Source organism: Pseudophryne corroboree, chromosome 5 (assembly GCF_028390025.1).
Source record: "Pseudophryne corroboree isolate aPseCor3 chromosome 5, aPseCor3.hap2, whole genome shotgun sequence".
Taxonomy (NCBI): Eukaryota; Metazoa; Chordata; class Amphibia; order Anura; family Myobatrachidae; genus Pseudophryne; species Pseudophryne corroboree.
The window spans coordinates 381,693,487-381,714,048 of NC_086448.1; the positions used below are offsets into that span (position 1 = coordinate 381,693,487).

The following is a 20,562-nucleotide window of genomic DNA, read 5'->3' on the forward strand; positions in this document are numbered from 1 at the left end:
CCGGGCAGACGTCAATTGAGCTGCACTGTGCGGAGGAGCGAGGCCCTTCAGTGCCCCGGGGTCTGTGACAACAGCAGTTGTAAGATAATGGGCCCGTCAGCAGGCCGCTATAGGGACCGATCACTTCTCTCTCAAGTTACCCCCCTGCCGGGGGGAGGGTATTCTTCACCTCCTGCGCCCTCAGTGATGGAGCACCGCACGTCTCAGCGGCAGAGGGAAGCAGTGGTCGAGGGGAGAAGGAGTCACAGCTTACCCGGTCGGGGTTATTCTGCTCTTTGTGCGCCGCTGCTAAAAGCGGTATGGCCGCCGCTCCGTCTTCGTCCCGGCCGGTCCCGCCGCCCGTTATATCTCCAGCGCCTCACGGATCAGGTACAGCCAGTGGGGGGATATTGGAGCCGTCTGTCTGGTCGCTCGGCGTCCTCCTGGGTTCTAGGGAGGTCTCACGGAGGCAACTGCGTGGTTCCGGAGCTCCCGGTCAGCCGCAGTTTCAAATATAGGCCCCGGCTTCACATCAAGGGGAAGGCCGCAACCCGCAGGAGGGCTAAAAAGCGCTCCCCGATTCCGCGGGTCCCCCTCAGTGGCTGCAGGAGGGTGCAATAACGTGCCAGTGGTTCTCTTGAGCTCTCAGGGAGGGAGCAGGTATGTTTATGGAGGTATGTTATTTAGTTCCCTCAGGAGCCATTGATGTAATATTTCTAATTTGCATATTATAAATTTATAAATTTATACAGAGACAGTAACCACGATATTATGGTGCTCTAGGTATTTAGCTTTGAGTGCAGGGATCCAGCAGTCTCACAGCCGTGTTTTCCTGCTGATCAGGGTATCTCAGCGTCCCCTCACAGCTCTTCAGGGTATCAGTGAGACTCAATGCTGCTGGGGTGCCAGTCAGGTGTATACAAATGGCGGGCTATTGATTCCAGCTTGATGGAGCTGGCTTCGGAAAGAGGGGTCTAGCCGGGCACGTAGCTCACCTCTCACAGGTCACCGGGCCTCGGGGCATCTGTTTTGCACGTCCGTGGCCTGTTCTGCTGATTTAAGATGGCCGCCGCTTCGAAATGCATCTTTAATGTTGGGACTTTACATCCTGCGGGTCTTAATTTGGATTTCGAGACAAAATGGTTTTTATGAGCCTCCATCTTTGACCATTCTCCGCATCTCCATCAGTCTATTTATTATACAGGAAAAGCATATTCTTTTGGCCATTTTATGGGTGAAAATTATGTCTAATAGATTTTTTGAGGATAATTTCATCTATACTTATTATTTTTATTTTTATATATATAAGTATTCTATATTTACCTACATTAATTTTACCAGTTCCCCCCTAAAACCACCTCTATAAGATTCCTCTCCTCTGAACAGAAATTAATCCTTATTGTGCAATATCCTTTTTAGGTAGGATATTAATGTTATGAAGTAGTTGGCTATTATATGATTTATTTGGATATGCACGTTACTAAGATGGATATTAGTTATATTAATGTATTTAGTGGGTGAACCATATATCACCACCCATGCACTTTCATTTTTAGCCCCATTTGATGTAAGCCGTCGTATCAGATTGGTGGTCAGTGCGTTCCGGGAGTAAATGGAACGCAGCTATACTTCCGGTAACGTCACGTGACCACTGACACTTCCAGGATCGGACCAGCTCGGAGGAGCGCATGCTGATACACATGCGCTCCACGTTAGAATCCCCAGATAATCCCCGACAGTGCACTATGTTCTTTTCTTATATACTGCTGGGGTCAATGATAAAATAGATCATAACGGCTAACACATATATTACTTCCGGGTCCGGCGGATAAGTACCGGATTTCCGCCCTAAGTCTGTGCGTTCCACGGCCCGTGGAACGCAACATTACATAACACTGTTGTGAAAAACATACATTTATACATATAATGTATCTCTGTTTGTAAGGGAATTATTATTTTAAAGCTACATAGAAGCCAAGATAATTCACATCTATTTCTGTATACCCAAACGATATTATAGATTATAATCAACACCGCCCACACAGGAAATGACCTAAGAGATTTAGAGTATTTAATGATGCCATTTCAGTCTCCTCCTCATATACCTTGAAAAAGACCATACATCAGGTCGAAACGCGTTGGTGAGGAGCTGAAAGCATACAGGGATTGACCTTTGGGACTGATACCCCGCTGACCAGTAGTGGTGAGGAACCCGGGTTTACTTTTTTCTTCCCATGGTTGGTGATTCCATCTGGTATCCAACTCAGAGGTCTTTCGATTTTTATTGTGTTATTTGTGCTTTTTATTGGAATAAATTGAAAGAACTGTTTTTATTACGAGGATTTTATCACATTTTTTTGGTACCGTTTGAACCTATCTGACACTGGGAAAAGAAACCATTATGAGCTTCGAACCACTCTTGCTGATGTAAGCAGATAAAGTGAGCATTTCAGATTGTCCAATAAGATGTTTCTAAATGTGAGATTTGATCATTTGGGAAAAAGATACCTTTATGTGTGATTCCATTATTTTTTACATGTAAGCCTCCATGTAAGCTGTTTTTTCTGTCTAAACTTCACGGAACAGGTGGTCCCATAAATACACTCCTTTGCACCATTTCCCAGACAAATAAGGGTGCCCTCAATAGGTGAATACCTAGTTTAGATATTCTCAAACTAACCACCTCATTCTGCTTCACTTTCTGCGGCCCCAATTTGGGAAAACACGAGGAGAGATCTGAAGGAACCTGGGATGATCGGTGAAAGATACCCTGATGTGTTTATCCACACTCTCCCTGATGTAAGCATACATGTGAGCATCTCCCTAGTCTCTGTACTGATAATAGTGACGGGACAAGAAACCTTTATGAGAATCTTCTCTAAGGCTTTATGTAAGAACATTGTGAGCACACAATTGACTGTTTACCACAAGGGTGACCCTATAAGAACTTTAAGAAACAAGCACTACCCATACGGAGGAAGATTGAGGATTCACCCTATGATATATTTATATTCAACCGTGCTAGGATATAGGAACTGAGATCTTCCTTTCTTATCTTTTTTCCCCTCTCATGATCTGAACCGACGGATACGGCTGGAAAATCTTTCCTTGGTAGAAGACTTCAGGAAATCCTCCTGGAATCATATGAGAACTTATAATTTATATTATATTATTTACGGCATTGTTGATGTATGGAGCGCTACTGAAAGTGTGTACCAAAAATCTTTTTTGTATTTTCTATATAGGGAAGAAAATCACTTCAGCCAGCATTGGAGTCTCCTAATAACCTGCAGGTTGGGTGAAACGTTACACAAGACTCAGAATATTATCAAACAAAACTACTGTATATGTACACTTGTCACTTGCACAGTGTTGGTAGCTGTAATGTGTGTTGAACTAATATTTGACCCATTCATTTGTTAACTAGTTATGCCACAGAGGCATGTAGTGCCTCATGGCGCATTGAGGTCATTAGTTCCTAGATAATGGAAAGGCTGAATTCTTATCAATATTGGTAGATCAGAGATAACGGCAGCTGCCGTGAGCAGCCAAAATGTAAGTTTTAATAATAAAGAAAATGTAATAAACTTTTAAAAAACACCAAGTTTGCAAGGAAATATCTTGCCAAGACTCTGAACTGTGGGCTTAAAAAATCATTAAAAATATCCCCAGTCGTGGGGAGACGATGCAATTTAACCAAAATATTTTGCCAAAGAAGAGCAGCGACACTTGCCACATGTTCTGAGAGTGGAACTAAAAGCCAACGTTTCTGTTTAACTAATGTGGGAAAAAAAAAATGTAAAGTAAAAATAGATAACATTTAATTGAAACAACCAATGTATTAAGCAATGCTTTATTCTAGAATGAAGAATGTTTTTGTTGCATTTTAAGATCAAACAAATGCAGCTTGACATTTGAACAAGAAAATTATGCATGAGAATGCAAAAAAAAATTACAACTTGTTTTGTACATATATATTTATGTATATAATGTATACATATAGGACACATGTCTGAACATGATCTAATTTTAAACATGTCATTTGTAATTTTATGTATGAGAATGTAAAAAAGTTCAACTTGTTTTGTACATATATATGTATACATATAGGAAACATGTCTGCACATTACAGTTCAACTTGTTTTGTACATATATATGTATACATATAGGAAACATGTCTGCACATTACCTTATTTTAAATATGTCATTTGTGATTTTTCAGCATCAAAGCTTAAGGTAAGTCAATTCAAGGTCTATATATATACACAATGGCACAGAAAGAAAGTGAACAAGCCCGTTACCGGGTGAAACGCGTTTTTCCAAGGGGCACCTCTCATGTCTGACATCAGGAATGGGTGATATCTAATATTTTCTTGATCTTGTGTAGGGCAATTTTTTTGCCAATTAATTATTGCAAGAATATATATTTCCTACAACAGGTGTGCCTTTCAAGGGGGCACCTCCTATGTCTTACATGTGAATATGTGATATGTGATATCAGCAGGAACAATACCTGCAACACCCCACCTAAGGGGTGCTTATCTATAACTAATTGTCTTCCTGCTGCTCTAGCAGGCACGTAATTATACCTGCTTTAGAACACAGGCTTTTTCTCACAAGCAGGAATACCATCCAAAATACCTTTCCATAGGTGTTTATATCCAAATAAGTCTGTATGTGTATTTATGACAATTGTATTTTCTGGATTTTCAAGGGGCAACTTTTATATTTGACATTAGCAATGGATGATATCCAATGTTCTCGTTATCTAGCTTAGGGTAAATATTGCATATCTGTCATTGAAACAGTGGATATCCTATTTCTTACAATAGGTGTGTCTTTCAAGGGGCACCTCTTATGTCTGACATCTGGATATGTGATATATATTCCTTAACCATCCTTTTCTTTGCTTCAAATATTATTGGTTAGCAGGAACGGTACCTGCAATACCCTGATATTTGCTTAGGGTAAATTTTACACATCTGTCATTGTTATAGTGCATATCCTATTCCTTGTTACAGGTGTGTTGTCCAAGGGGCACCTCCTATGTCTGACCCCGCTAAGAGGTGCATCCTTTAACAATCTGTCTTCCTGCTGTTCCAGCAGGCACACAATCAGACTTTTTCTTTAAAACATAAAAAAATCCTTTTTCTCAAAAACCCTTACATAGGTATTGATATACTAACGACTCTGTGTGTATATTAAAACAATTTACTTATTTTCTGCAAGACCATCAGGTATTCCAAGCAGGAACACTATCTGCAACACCTTCGTATAGGAGTGTATATTCAATCTATCAGTGTGTATTTTTACTTCTCTAACACACAAAAATACAGTCATTTTCTAGGTTAAAACTGTATGCCCACCACTGCTTGTAATAAATTCAAATCTTTCCACTGTCACAAGTAAATACACAGCATTTTTGTTAATTTTCGGCACCATATGCCTTTCTTTTTGGAGTCTTATATAACTGTGTTATTCCTTTTCTTCATTCTTGCTTTTCTTCCTTCTGTGAACTCTCATCCACGATTCAGGCGGACTAGTCCACCACAGGACACGTCCCGTCAGTCTAACGTGGACAGCAGATTCACGTCTTTTTTCTACAAAATTTCTCCTTCTTAGAAGGAACCCATTTTTCCATTTCGGTGCACTCTCATTGGCGAGGTAGGACATTTTCTCCCTACGACCATACCCCTCCATTCACGCCCAATCTCGTCCGATCTTGGAAGCTAAACGGAGGTGGGCTGGGTAAGTACCTAGACGGGTGACCACTAGGGAATACCCGGTGAAGTAGGAAGATCCACCTTGGGCAAGAACGCCAACAGCAGTATCACTACTTTACTGATTCCAACTATTTTTCCAATAAGTTCATCAATTTAAGACAGTGGATAACTACCAGATATCATCACATATAGTGTGTGGGCTCTCTCATTCACTAATCCTACCCCATCCAGGGTTGCATTAATACAAACCAAGTTTGTACAGATCCTTGGCAGACGGAGGTTGCTTGTGATGTAGCCATCCTCCATTATGCAATTATCCAGGCATAATTAAGGATCTGAACATTCCATACACCATCCTATATACATTCATAGATGTTCCTCCCTGATACCACTGTCATACAGATGATACGTGCAGTATATATTTATTCTTTAGTTTTCTAATGAGGTGTAGAGTACAAGTCTAAGTTGTCATTATTTCTCATATGTTCATAATTTAAAAGAAAACAATAATAAGAGTGCGCCCAAACTAGTGTCATACTTTTTCTCTCTGTAGTCATATGTGTAGATCAGAGATAACGGCAGCTGCCGTGAGCAGCCAAAATGTAAGTTTTAATAATAAAGAAAATGTAATAAACTTTTAAAAAACACCAAGTTTGCAAGGAAATATCTTGCCAAGACTCTGAACTGTGGGCTTAAAAAATCATTAAAAATATCCCCAGTCGTGGGGAGACGATGCAATTTAACCAAAATATTTTGCCAAAGAAGAGCAGCGACACTTGCCACATGTTCTGAGAGTGGAACTAAAAGCCAACGTTTCTGTTTAACTAATGTGGGAAAAAAAAAATGTAAAGTAAAAATAGATAACATTTAATTGAAACAACCAATGTATTAAGCAATGCTTTATTCTAGAATGAAGAATGTTTTTGTTGCATTTTAAGATCAAACAAATGCAGCTTGACATTTGAACAAGAAAATTATGCATGAGAATGCAAAAAAAAATTACAACTTGTTTTGTACATATATATTTATGTATATAATGTATACATATAGGACACATGTCTGAACATGATCTAATTTTAAACATGTCATTTGTAATTTTATGTATGAGAATGTAAAAAAGTTCAACTTGTTTTGTACATATATATGTATACATATAGGAAACATGTCTGCACATTACAGTTCAACTTGTTTTGTACATATATATGTATACATATAGGAAACATGTCTGCACATTACCTTATTTTAAATATGTCATTTGTGATTTTTCAGCATCAAAGCTTAAGGTAAGTCAATTCAAGGTCTATATATATACACAATGTATGTGTATACATAGCGTGTCTGGCTATATACATTGAAATAACTTTAAAACATGGGGTGGGGAACCATCAGACCTCTGGCTGTTGTTGAACTACACATACCAGTATGCCCTGCAACAGTTTTGCCTCATTGTCTAAGTATTTTGGTATGTATTCATTAAGCAGGGATAAACCTTCTAAATGATATGTTTTAATTGTAATAAACAGTAACTAATATTCGGCCCATCAATTTGTTAACTAGTTATGCCACAGAGGCATGTAGTGCCTCATGGCTCATTGTGGTCATTAGTTCCTAGATCATCTTTAAAACATGGGGAGGTGAACCTTCAGTCCTCGATCTGTTGTTGAACTACACATACCAGTATGCCCTGCAACAGTTTTTCCTCATTGTCTATGCATTTTGGTATGTATTCACTAAGCATGGATAACCCTGTTCAACCCAATTTACCAAAAGGCTACAGCAGAGAAACCCTCTAAATGATATGTTTTAATTGTAATAAACAGTGACTAATATTCGGCCCATCAATTTGTTAACTAGTTATGCCACAGAGGCATTAGTGCCTCATGGCTCATTGTGGTAATTAGTTCCTAGATCATCTTTAAAACATGGGGGGTGACCCTTCAGTCCTCGAGCTGTTGTTGAATTACACATACTAGCATACCCTGCAACAGTTTTGCTTCATTGTTGATGTAAGCATTTTGCTATATCAATTTGTTAACTAGTTATGCCACAGATGCATGTAGTGTCTCATGGCTCATTGAGGTCATTAGTTCCTAGATAATGGAAAGGCAGAATTCTAATATTCACCCATCAAATTGTTAACTAGTTATGCCACAGAGGCATGTAGTGCCTCATGGCTCATTGTTATCATTATTCCTAGATAATTTCCAATTTGCCCATCAATTTGTTAACTAGTTATGCCACAGAGGCATGTAGTGCCTCATGGCTCATTGTGGTCAACCATTTGCAAAAAATAATGTGCGACAAATGTCAAAGTACAGCTTGTTTTGCACATATATATGTATGCATATATAAATCGTGTCTGAACATGTTCCAGCACTGTTATTTAATAATTATGTTTTAATCGTTATAAACAGAAACTAATATTCGGTCCATCAATTTGTTAACTAGTTATGCCACAGAGGCATGCCGTGCCTCATGGCTCATTGAGGTCATTAGTTCCTAGATAATGGTAAGGCTGAATTCTAATATTCGACCATCAATTTGTTAACTAGTTATACCACAGAGGCATGTAGTGCTTCATGGCTCATTGAGGCCGGTCCATCAATTTGTTAACTAGTCATGCCACAGAGGCATGTCGTGCCTCATGGCTCATTGAGGTCATTAATTCCTAGATAACGGAAAGGCAGAATTCTAATACTCGCCCATCAATTTGTTAACTAGTAATGCCACAGAGGCATGCAGTGCCTCATGTCTCATTGTGGTCAACCATTTGCAAAAAAAATGAATCGTGTCTGAACATGTTCCCGCACTGTTATCTGAACATGTTCCAGCATTGTTGTATAATAATTGTGTTTTAATCGTTATCAACAGAAACTAATATTCGGCCCATCAATTTGTTAACTAGTTATGCCACAGAGGCATGTAGTGCCTCATGTCTCATTGCTGTAATTAGTTCCTAGATAACGGAAAGGCAGAATTATAATAATCGCCCATCAATTTGTTAACTAGTTATGCCACAGAGGCATGTAGTGCCTCATAGCTCATTGTGGTCAACCGTCTGCAAAAATAAGGTGCGAGAATGTATAAGTACAGCTTGTTTTGCACATATATATGTATGCATATATGAATTATGTCTGAACATGTTCCAGCACTGTTATCTGAACATGTTCCAGCACTGTTGTATAATATAAATTAGAATTTTCTAAATGCTCTTTAATTCATAATTAAAAAGAAAAAGGCTATGTAGTATTGCTATTAAATATTCCACATGGGCTTGAAAAAACTTTTGAAACTGTGTTTGTTATTTTGCATGTTTACATTAATAATAACCAGATGCTTTTGTTATATGGTCATTTTGAAACTGTGTTTGTTATTTTGCATGTTTACATTAATAATAACCAGATGCTTTTGTTATATGGTCATTTTGAAACTGTGTTTGTTATTTTGCATGTTTACATTAATAATAACCAGATGCTTTTGTTATATGGTCATTAAAATCAATACGCTTTTTTAAATCAGTACCAGTTGTGACATGGCATGAAATTTTAGCTGCTGGAATGTGAGAACCCTTTTGTGCTTCCAAGAAAATGGACACGGTCATTAAAATCAATATCATTTTTAAATCAGTACCATGTGTGACATGCTATGATTTTTAAATAGTACCATATGTGACATGGCATGAAGTTTTAGCTGCTGGAATGTGAGAACATCTTTTGTGTTACTTTAAAATATATCTTTTTTTTTGTGTGTGTCATATGTGACATTCTTTTCAAAGCCATTATCTTTTAATACAGTTTAATATTGAACTCTATAAATTTTATATTAAATTTTATATAAAAGCGATATCAAACACTATAATTTAATATTAAAGGGGGCATGCCCCAGAAGAAAGGGGGCGTGGTACCTGTCACTTTGACAGAAAGGTGGTCTTTATCTACTATTGTGCTATGAAGATAATCAAGCATACTCTACATTGCAAATCAACTGGAAACCCACATGACAACCCATGATGTTTATGATCCATTCCAATCAGGATTCAGGGGAAGACATAACACTGAATCAGCCCTGGTGTGTGTGTGTGTGTGTGTGTGTGTGTGTGTGTGTGTGTGTGTGTGTGTGTGTTAAATGATAATGGCGAAAGACATAGGTGACTATCTTCTGGATCTCTCTGCAGAATTTGATACCATTGACCATGGGCTTCTGATTGAGCGCCTGATAAAATTTCTTTGAACTGGATGGCACATTCATAAGCTGGTTCATATAACTTCTCACAGGCAGTTCACAGAGTGTTTCGTCTGGAGTCCACACATTACCATCAGTGCCATTGCCATGTGGTGTCCCACAAGGTTCTATACTATCCTCCATGCTTTTTACAGCATACATGCTACTACTGGGTAAAATAGGCCATAGCCTTGTCTACCACTGCTATGAAGATGATACACAACTGCACTTGCCCTTTGCTTCGGGCACTGAGAGCCCAATAACAACCCTAATTAACTCTCTAGCTGAGCTCCAGGAGTGGATGAGTGCCAGTTGGATTTTGACAGAGGTCCTTATGATAGGACCGCAACATCAAAGGACAAAACTACAGCATAGCCAACCAACTGGACTTACACTTGGGGATTCAGAACTACAAATCATTCATCATGTGCGGAATCTTGGCGTTGTCAGGGATGGTGACTTGACACTTAAATATTAGATATCAACCACAATCAAATCCTCATTCTTTCATCGCAGGAACATAGCCAGAATCAAGCACTTAATTCCCTCAAAAGTTCTGCCAAAAGTCATATATGCATTTGTATCATCTCGATTAGACTACTGCAATGCCCTCTACCTTGATCTCCCAGCAAAAGAATTGCACTGCTTACAGCTGGTACAAAACACAGCTGCCAGGCTGTTAACCAACCATCCCCATTCCAGCCACATAACATCCATGCTCTACTCCCTTCACTGGTTGCCTGTAAGATGGTGAGTCATCTTCAAGATTGGCTTACTGAGTTTCAAAGCACTACATGACCAGGGCCCAAGGTACCTGAAGCAACTTCTGATTTCGTACTGCCCCACTCGATTTCTGCGATCTGTAGGTGAAGGACTTTTAGCAGTACCTAGAATCTCCCATGATTCATTGGGGGGTTGAGATTTTAGCCATGCGGCTCCGACTCTATGGAACTCACTTCCCTGCACAGTTAAAGAGAGCTCCACTCTAGAACCTTCAAAAACAGACTCAAGACTTTCCTGTTTACTCGAACATTTCCATAATGGGCCTAATTCAGACCTGATTGCTAGCAAGAGATTTTTGCACTGCTGCGATCAGCGCCTACAGGGAGAGAATATTTTAGCTGTGCAAGTGTGCGATCGCATGTGTAGCAGAGCTGTACAAACAGATTTTGTGCAGTCTCTGCGCATCCCAGGACATACTCAGCCACTGCGATCACATCAGCCAGTCCGGGACTGGAATTGATGTCAGGAACACGCCTGTGTTTTTCAGACACTCCCTGAAAATGGTCAGTTGACACCCACAAATGCCTTCTTCCCGTCGCACAAACCCATCACTGGGCGGCGATCTGCTTTGTACCCGTGTGATGCGCCTGCACATTGCGGTGCATTGTTACTGAATCAAATTGAAAGAGCAGCAGGAGTAGGAGACATAGTAGTGATGGGAGACTTTAACTATCCCAAGATAAACTGGAAAATCAATTCATGTGATACTGCTAGCAGCTAGGGGCAATATGTTTTTAAACACGCTAAATGATAATTACTTAGTTTAATTAATCGAGGAACCAACTAAGTACAATGCAATCTTAGACCTGGTATTAACTAATAATGGGGAATTGGTATCAAATAATGAAGTAGGAGAGCCCATAGGTAACAGCGACCACAATATGGTCACATTCAATATCAGTTTTCATAAGCAGTCCTATACTGGCTCAACTAGGACTCTAAACTTTAGCAAAGCCAACTTTGACATGATGAAGGAAGCATTAAGGGACATTGAATGGGAAATTCTGTTTCAAGGAAACAATACTACAGAGAAATGGGATATATTAAAATCACTGCTAATTAATAATACTCGTAAATTTATTCCCATCTGCAGCAAAAAAAGGAATAAAAATCCCAAACCAATGTGGTTTAACAAAAATATAAAGGAATTAATGGACAAAAAAAGACGATCATTTAAAAAATACAAATCTGAGGGGGATGCAGAGTCATTTCAGCACTATAAGGACTGTAACAAAATATGCAAAAAAGGAATAAGTGCGGCTAAAGTAGAAACTGAAAAACTAGTAGCAAAGGAAAGCAAAGCGAATCCCAATTTTTTTTTAAGTACAACAGCAAGAGACTAAAGAAGGAGAGTATAGGCCCATTAAAGGACAAGAGGGAAGTCTTAATCAAAAATGATAATGACATAGCAAACAAACTAAACAACATTTTTTCAACGGTATTTACCAGAGAGGACCAAATGCTGAGTCTAACACAAAATCTCAACAAAGATAAGGGCCCTCATTCCGAGTCGTTCGCTCGGTATTTTTCTTCGCATCGCAGCGTTTTTCTGCTTAGTACGCATGCGCAATGTTCGCACTGCGACTGCGCCAAGTAATTTTGCTATGAAGATAGTATTTTTACTCACGGCTTTTTCTTCGCTCCGGCGATCGTAGTGTGATTGACAGGAAATGGGTGTCACTGGGCGGAAACACGGCGTTTTATGGGCGTGTGGATAAAAACGCTACCGTTTCCGGAAAAAACGCGGGAGTGGCTGGAGAAACGGAGGAGTGTCTGGGCGAACGCTGGGTGTGTTTGTGACGTCAAACCAGGAACGACAAGCACTGAACTGATCGCAGATGCCGAGTAAGGTTGAAGCTACTCAGAAACTGCTAAGTAGTTTGTAATCGCAATATTGCGAATACATCGTTCGCAATTTTAAGAAGCTAAGATTCACTCCCAGTAGGCGGCGGCTTAGCGTGTGTAACTCTGCTAAAATCGCCTTGCGAGCGAACAACTCGGAATGAGGGCCAATGTCCCACTGCTAAATGCTTATTTATGTGAGGAGGTAGTCTGGTGACCGATTAAAAAAGGGAAAGATTAATAAGTCACCTGGTCCCGATGGAATTCACCCGAGGGTTCTTATGGAGCTGCACGCTGAACTAGCAAGACCTCTATTTTTGATCTTCATGGATTCGGTTAAATCGGGTATGGTTCCCAAAGACTGGCGTATAGCGGAGGTAGTGCCGATATCCAAAAAGGGGAGCAAAGCTGAACCAGGTAATTATAGACCAGTTAGTCTTACATCTATTGTAGGGAAAGTATTGGAAGGTATTCTAAGAGGCAGTATTCAAAAGTTCCTTTAAGCAAATAAGGTAATTAAAAGGAACCAACATGGATTTGTGAAGGACAGATCATGTCAGACCAATTTACTTGGCTTTTATGAAACAGTAAGTGCGAACCTTGATCAGGGTAAGGAGGTGGATGTAATCTTTTTAGACTTTGCCAAAGCTTTCGACACTGTACCACACATGCGTCTTATCTATAAGCTACAAGAAATGGGGCTAGGGAACACAATATGCACTTGGGTCAGTAATTGGTTAGATAATAGGGAGCAGCGCGTTGTGGTCAACGGATCATTTTCAAATTTAACTAAAGTACTAAGTGGTGTGCCACAAGAGTATGTACTCGGACCACTTTTGTTCAACATTTTCATCAACGACCTAACAGTAGGTCTAGAGAGCATGGTGTCAATTTTCGCAGACGACACCAAATTGTGTAAGGTTATAAATATGGAGGGTGATGCTGAGTCTCTTCAGAATGACTTAACTAAACTGGAAGCATGGGCAGCAAAATGGAGAATGAGATTCAACACAGACAAGCGTAAGGTAATGCACTGTGGGGGCAAGACCAAAAATAACACCTACATACTAAATGGGGTAATATTAGGGGATTCTGTACTGGAAAAAGACTTAGGGGTTCACAGAGATAACAAATTAAGCAGCAGTACCCAAAGTAGGAGTGCAGCAAAGAAGGCTAATAAGATATTAGCTTGCATAAAATGGGGAATTGATGCAAGGGATGAGAGTATTATACTCCCATTATATAAATCACTAGTGAGGCTACATCTTGAATACTGTGTGCAATTTTGGGCACCATATTACAAAAAGGATATCCTGGAGCTAGAAAAGGTTCAGAGGCGGGCGACCAAACTAATCAAGGGCATGAGATGCTGGAATACGAGGAAAGGCTTGCAAGGCTAGGCATGTTTACATTGGAAAAGAGGAGACTAAGAGGGGACATGATCAACATCTACAAATATATAAGGGGTCAATACACAGAGCTTGGGAGGGGCCTGTTTTCTATAAGATCAGCACAGAGGACACGTGGTCACTCGCTTAGGTTAGAGAGGAGTTTCCACACATTGAGGCGTAAAGGTTTTTTCACAGTAAGGACAATACGTGTTTGGAATTCCCTGCCTGAGAGAGTAGTAATGGCGGCATCAGTCAACACCTTTAAGAATGGGTTAGATAAATTCCTTTTGGATAAAGAGATTCAGGGTTATGGTGCGTAGGCACACATTATAGTAATATAACTAGTCCTAACATAAAAATAACTAGTCCTATAATAAGACTGCATAGGAGACCACAAATAGGTTGAACTCGATGGACAATTGTCTTTTTTCAACCTTAGTTACTATGTTACTATGTTACTATACGCATGCGCAGTTTGGACCCGATTGCCCGCTGTGCAAAAATGCACAGCAGCGATCAGGTCTGCATTACCCCCAATGTCCCATTAGTATCTCCATGGAATCTATATTTATGAAAAGCTTTTCTGTACTTTATTGTTCCTATAGTATATTATGTTAATTTTATCTGTAAAGCGCCTTGAGTCCTATTGGAGAAAGAGTGCTAAAATGATGATTATTATTATTATTATTATTATAACATCCTGTGTAAAATCTTTTTCTTACAATTCCATATGAGCCAGGTCACATTCACTTTTATACTGTATAGATAACAAACTCAACACATTATAAACTTAGATTTTTAGGTTATTTACTCTGAGCTACATAATAATAATCATCATAATAATAATCATCATCATCAACTGAACTTACCAACTAAAAATGTTATCCCCGCCTCCCCCCTCAATGCCTCAATATTGATACTGATGCAGCTGCTTTTTAGTTAGATTAAATTGTATAACTGTAGTTTTATCACACAGTGTGGCAACGCAACTTCCGGTTGTTCAGTGCGGCTTCCGGCGGGACCCGGCAGCCTAGCAGCAGAGCCAGGAAGGCTTCCAGCCCTGTCTGCTGAGGAACACCACCGGGGACGGATACAGCGGAAAGAGCGCAAGTGGCCACATCAACACTCACCACAGAGTGAACAAAGAGAACTAAACATCACATCGTGAGCGTAAGTTGCACCTGGCAGGCCGGGACACCTGCCTCCCAGAACACGACCTCCACCTACGATCAATTATTGACAAAAGAACCGCCTCTGGGCACACTGTTTAGACTCACACTGAGGGGAAAGGAAATCCCTTCAGATAAAGACTGACTCCTATATATCTGGAACAAAGACACTCCTTTTCTCACAAGACTTTTTTTTTTTTTTTTTAGGATATTCATCAAGCGGCAATACCATATTTTATTTCATCTTGTGTTTAATTTCCCTATACATCGGATGTTCACACAATATGCATGTTACTATAAGGGCATTTATGTGTAATCACAATATCATCAATTATATATGAATTATTGTACCATCTGTTATACTAAGCATTGTGACTTATAAAGGTATTTACAGATCATAGAGATACATCATTTCTCACATACAAACACCAAATAGAGGGTGAGCGAAGGTATCCAAAACCTGTACGATAACACTAGCCCTAGAGTCTGGACAACTCTCCAGATACCAGCAGCCCCCTTGAACAGGATACACATACTGTGCGCTCCACGCAAACCCCTTGGTTTCAGATTCTGACAGGAGTTTCAGAATTTTCTTGTTATTGTTATTATTATTATTATTATTATTATCATAAGAAAAATCTAAAAATCTTGTCAGAATCTGAAACCACACTGTATGATAAAACAACAATTATATAAAGTCGGGTTGGGTATGCGTGACTGGCAGTCAGGAGACCACCAGTCAGTATACTTCCGCTGGGATTCCGGCAGTGGGATACCGGTGTGGGGGAACACTACAAACCCACCACAGGTTATATTCTCACTCTATGGGGAATACCATGGGGGAAGGTGTTGTGACCAGCGGTCTCCTGAACACCGGTAACATAACTATATCCCTATAAATTCAAGAGAACGAAGGACATTTTATATGTCCATAGTGACATAAAATTCTGAGTAATATAGTGAATGAAGCAGGAAGGACAGGTGGAGGTGTGTCCATGGTAACTGCTGGACTTATGAGATTGCTGAGGAATACGGTGATGGGAGGGGCTTAGCCCTTATGAGGGGAGGACTGATTAGGTTCTCCCTCTTTTCCTCAGAAAAAATTGAACAGTGAAGTGCTCTGTGTTTGTATTTTACTGAACTGTTTATAATTGTGATTTTGTGGTATTTTCTTCTCATTTTTCTTTAAATCTTTACTACTCTATATTTTTCTCACCCCCTTTTTCTGTAAATCTTTTTTCTTATCTATCTATTCTATCCTTTAACATGCCAAGGCCCAGTCGTGCTGTGGGTCCCCCTATCCATTTTATTAAAAGCGGTGAAAAGGATGCTGCTGAGACAGTGTCAAAGGTGGGGACAGCTTATTTCAGCAGAGAAAAGGCGGAGAGGTGTATTAAATGTGGGTAATTCTGCCGCCAGGGGTCGGGCTCATCTGCTTGAGAGGGTGGTGGTGGGCGAACAGCTTGTCTGTGTCACGCGCTGGTGGTGTACTCCGTGCTGTGGGTACTAATCTGTTGGAATTACATACTGAGGGTGCAATGTCTCAGAGCGTGGGTGCTATGGTGGAGTCATGGAGCAGGGTTATGCGGAGAGCGGTAATGTCAAGACTAGTTACCTCAGGAGTACATGTGCCGGAGGTGCGCCGCAGTTGTCCCGTGGGCCTGCGGGGGACCGTGGCTGCTAGAGGCGCTCGTCGTAGTACCGTTCTTTCCAGAGGTGAGCTAAATGGAAGGGGCACAAGTGAGCAGTTGGTGGTGCAAGGAGTGGGACCACCTAATAGAGTTAACAGGGGAAGGGCCAGTTCAAGGGGTACCGGTAAAATCATGGATGGAGTTGGTCAGCACGCGGGTAAATGGAAAATGCTGGTGGGCAGCAGGGAATGCTTCTAACTTGAATATCAGGGGTAGAAAGGTGGCATCTGAGGTAAATAAAAACAGGCACACAGTTGCTGGGCGTTCATATGCAGACGCTGTGCGTTTTGGGTAAGAAGGTGTTGGCAGGAACTCGTCTGAAGTAGCGTCTTTATATACTTCTGTAATATCAGCACTGGTCCCTGTTCCTACTGCAGGTCATGCCGAGGGGAGAGTTTTTATGGAGCAGAATTCATCCATGTTGAATGAGGATAGTGTAAGTGAACCAGCGGCCGCTGGTTCACGTGCTGGGACACGCAGGAAGAGAGGGGGTAATATGGTCATTAATGAGTGTCTGATGGATGTTTCCCCTTGCATTTCTCTGGCAGAATATTTGGTTGTCCCCGAACAACAGGAGGATGCAGGGGAGTCTGCGGCTGTGGTTGAATCCGCTCTGGACGAGGGCGGTCATTATGGTGAGTCTGATGTCCACCTTATAGCGGGTCAGGAGGATGCAGTAGCCAGCTCGTGCAGTAAGTCATTGGTTAACGTGAAATCATGCAAGCAAAAAGCTGCGTATAAACAAAAGCATAGGCACAGGAGGGATAGGGGTTCATCCACATCTTCCTCTGAGTCCTCAGATTCAGTAGACAGCGATTGCAGTGGTTGCAAGAAAAGACACAAAAGAAGGCACAGACACAGCAGTTCTAGTATGTACTCGGAGGAGGGTCCTGAGGACTCTTTGCAATGTGCTAATATTGCTATCTTGAGAGGAGTACGGCCCAGAATTAGGGATAATATACGAGAGGGCAGATTTGTTAACATGTTTGCGTTAACTAGCAAAGCAAAGAGGGCATTAGCTGCAGCCAGAAAGAAATCGGGTATAGGAGAGGAGGCGTATAAATCTTATTCTAACTGGCAAAAAGGCATGCTGTTCTTTGCGGCCTGCTATTTAGAGACGAGACCTCAAGAGCACATGAACATAATTAAATATATGTATTTGTTACACAAATTGGCGAGATCAGGGCGCGGGACAGCTTGGAGGTCTTATGATGAGGAGTTTCGCAGGAAACAGAATGGCAGAGCGGTTATAGATTTTGGTAAAAAAGATGTGGAGATTTTTGTAGATGTTACACAACCACTGAAGAGTTGTTCTGAAGGGATTTGTGATAAACATGGTAGTAACAGTAATAGATGGATGGCAGGTAAGAACAGCCAAGGTAGGTACTATGCTTTTAATAATAGTCATTGCACCCTAGGTGTCATTTTCGGCATGTTTGTATCCGCTGTGGGGGATCACATCCCATTAGAGACAGCTCGCATCCTTCTGGTGGTAGAGGAGGTTTTCACAGACAGCAGAACCGCGCTACAGCAGTTGCCAATGCTAAGTAGGGCCAATACTCCTGTGAGATTGGATAAATTATCTTATTGGTTAGAATATTAGACAAATAGAGAGGATGCTGATTTGCTACGGTTGGGTTTTTCCAGAGGTTTCCCGTTGCCTATTAAGGGCCAGGTTAATTGTGGATTTGTTTGAAATTTGCGCTCAGCTGAGCAGTTTCCGACAATTTTGAAAGAAAAAGTTGATAAAGAGGTTGCTTTGGGAAGAATGATAGGGCCTTTCAGTTCTCCTCAAGTTCAGGATTTAATTTTGTCCATTGAGAAGATAGCTATAAACTGAAGGAGGAGATAATCGTGGCATTGGCCAATGGCAAGGTGACATTGAAACAAGCTCAATCATTATTGGGGTCTCTCAATTTTGCTTGCAGAGTAATCCCAATGGGTTAGGTCTTTAGCAGGAAGTTGGAAAGAGTGACAGTGGGTGTTAAAAAACCTGGTCATTTTATATGATTATCCAAAGAGATTTGCAGGAATTTACATATTTGGGAGGAGTTTTTGTCAAATTTTAATGATGTTCGCATTTGGCAGCCTGAACCCAGATTTAATGTTGAGTTGCAATTATTCACGGATGTGGCTGGTTCTTTGGGTTTTGGAACATATCTGGAGGGTAGGTGGTGTGCTTCCCCATGGCCTGAAGCATGGATTGATGAAGGTCTTACTGGGAATCTGTTGTTATTAGAATTGTTCCCAATCATGGTGGCACTGGAGTTATGGCATGAGGTATTGGCCAATGTTTCAGTAGTTTTTTAGTGTGATAATTTGGGAGTAGTTCATGCGATTAATAGACAAAAAGCTGCTGGTCTACCTGTTTTGCGTTTGTTAGGTCAGATTGTCCTGCGTTGCCTTCAGTGGAATATAAATTTTTGCACTAAGCATGTTCCAGGCATTGAAAATGGCGTGGCAGATGCGCTTTCACATTTTGAGTGGCACAGGTTCAGGGTGCTAGAGCCGGATGCAAATGTATCTGGTGACCCTTGCCCATCTTATCCCTGGCAGGTGATACGCCCGGATTGGAGGATTTAGCGCTAAGATCCTTGGCACCTTCCACCCTTTGGGGGTACAGAACCGCAATGAGAGAGTGGGAGAGATATGTCCACTTACATCGAGACCAAGGTAAGAACGATTATACCATGTTATTGAACTAGTATGTTTGGGAATGTTTTAGCACAGGCAGGCCAAGAGGATTTGTAACACGTTTACTGTCTGCTCTATCTTACTTCTTGAGACTGGAAGGCCGGCTTGATTTCACTAAATCTTTCCTTTTAGCGAGAATACTTAAAGGGTGGGCAATAACCATTTCAATGTTGCGGCGCATGACGGACATGTTGCATAAGGTCTGTGCGTCTGATTACGAAGCACTCATATTTAAATTGTGTTTCGTGATGGCCTTTTTTTGGGCTTTTATGGTCAGTGAATTGGTGGCCGCTTCAAAAACAGTGATGTCGCCTATGCTTCGTGAGCATATGTCACTGGAAGAAGGATGCTTATGGTGCAAAGTGCAATGTTCCAAAACCGATCAGTTAGGTAAAGGGTGTTGGGTGGCTTTGAGGTGTGTTGACGATATTGAGATTTGCCCAGTGTCTCTGGCAAAGGCATATTTGAGAGCAAGGGCTGATATTCCAGGTCCATGGTTGCAGCATATGGATGGCATGCCGGTTACTCAATTCCAATTTAGGTGGGTGATGGAACGTTCTATTTTCACAATGAGTTTACCAGTATCGAAATACAGTACCCATTAGTTTCGTATAGGTGCGGCGACAGCAGCAGCTGTTGAGGGCCGTTCGAGCGGGCAAATTAGAGCTCTTGGGAGGTGGAAGTCTGATGTATTTCGGAAATATATCAGGTTTTGACCTGGTGGATTTAAATCAGACTTGAGGTTTCAGCCACTCGCCATATTTGGGGGTCTTGAGGAATTTTTTATCCTGTCAAGTGCCTTAAGCCATGGGGTTCACACCCGCTTGACAGGTGTGTTTTTCGCCTCTCCTCAAGTCTGATTCTTCATATTCCCTCTCCCCCACCACCCTGCATTTTCAAATTCATCACCTTAGAGTCCAAATTAGTTTAATTATAAAAAATACCATGTTACAAAGGCCATCATGGGAATAGTTTGGTGGTCTTTTGTCTTTAAAATAAGGTTGTTTCTAGGTTATCTTATTTGAAGGTTCTGTGAATATTGCTTTTGTATTTTCAGATTGGCGTTTGG

At 40.8% G+C, this 20,562-nt stretch overlaps 1 pseudogene; it reads left to right on the plus strand.

The window, feature by feature from the left end:
- The first annotated feature begins 5,657 nt into the window (after positions 1–5,657).
- LOC134930147 (5S ribosomal RNA) lies at positions 5,658–5,776 on the plus strand (annotated as a pseudogene).
- The last annotated feature ends 14,786 nt before the right edge of the window (positions 5,777–20,562 follow it).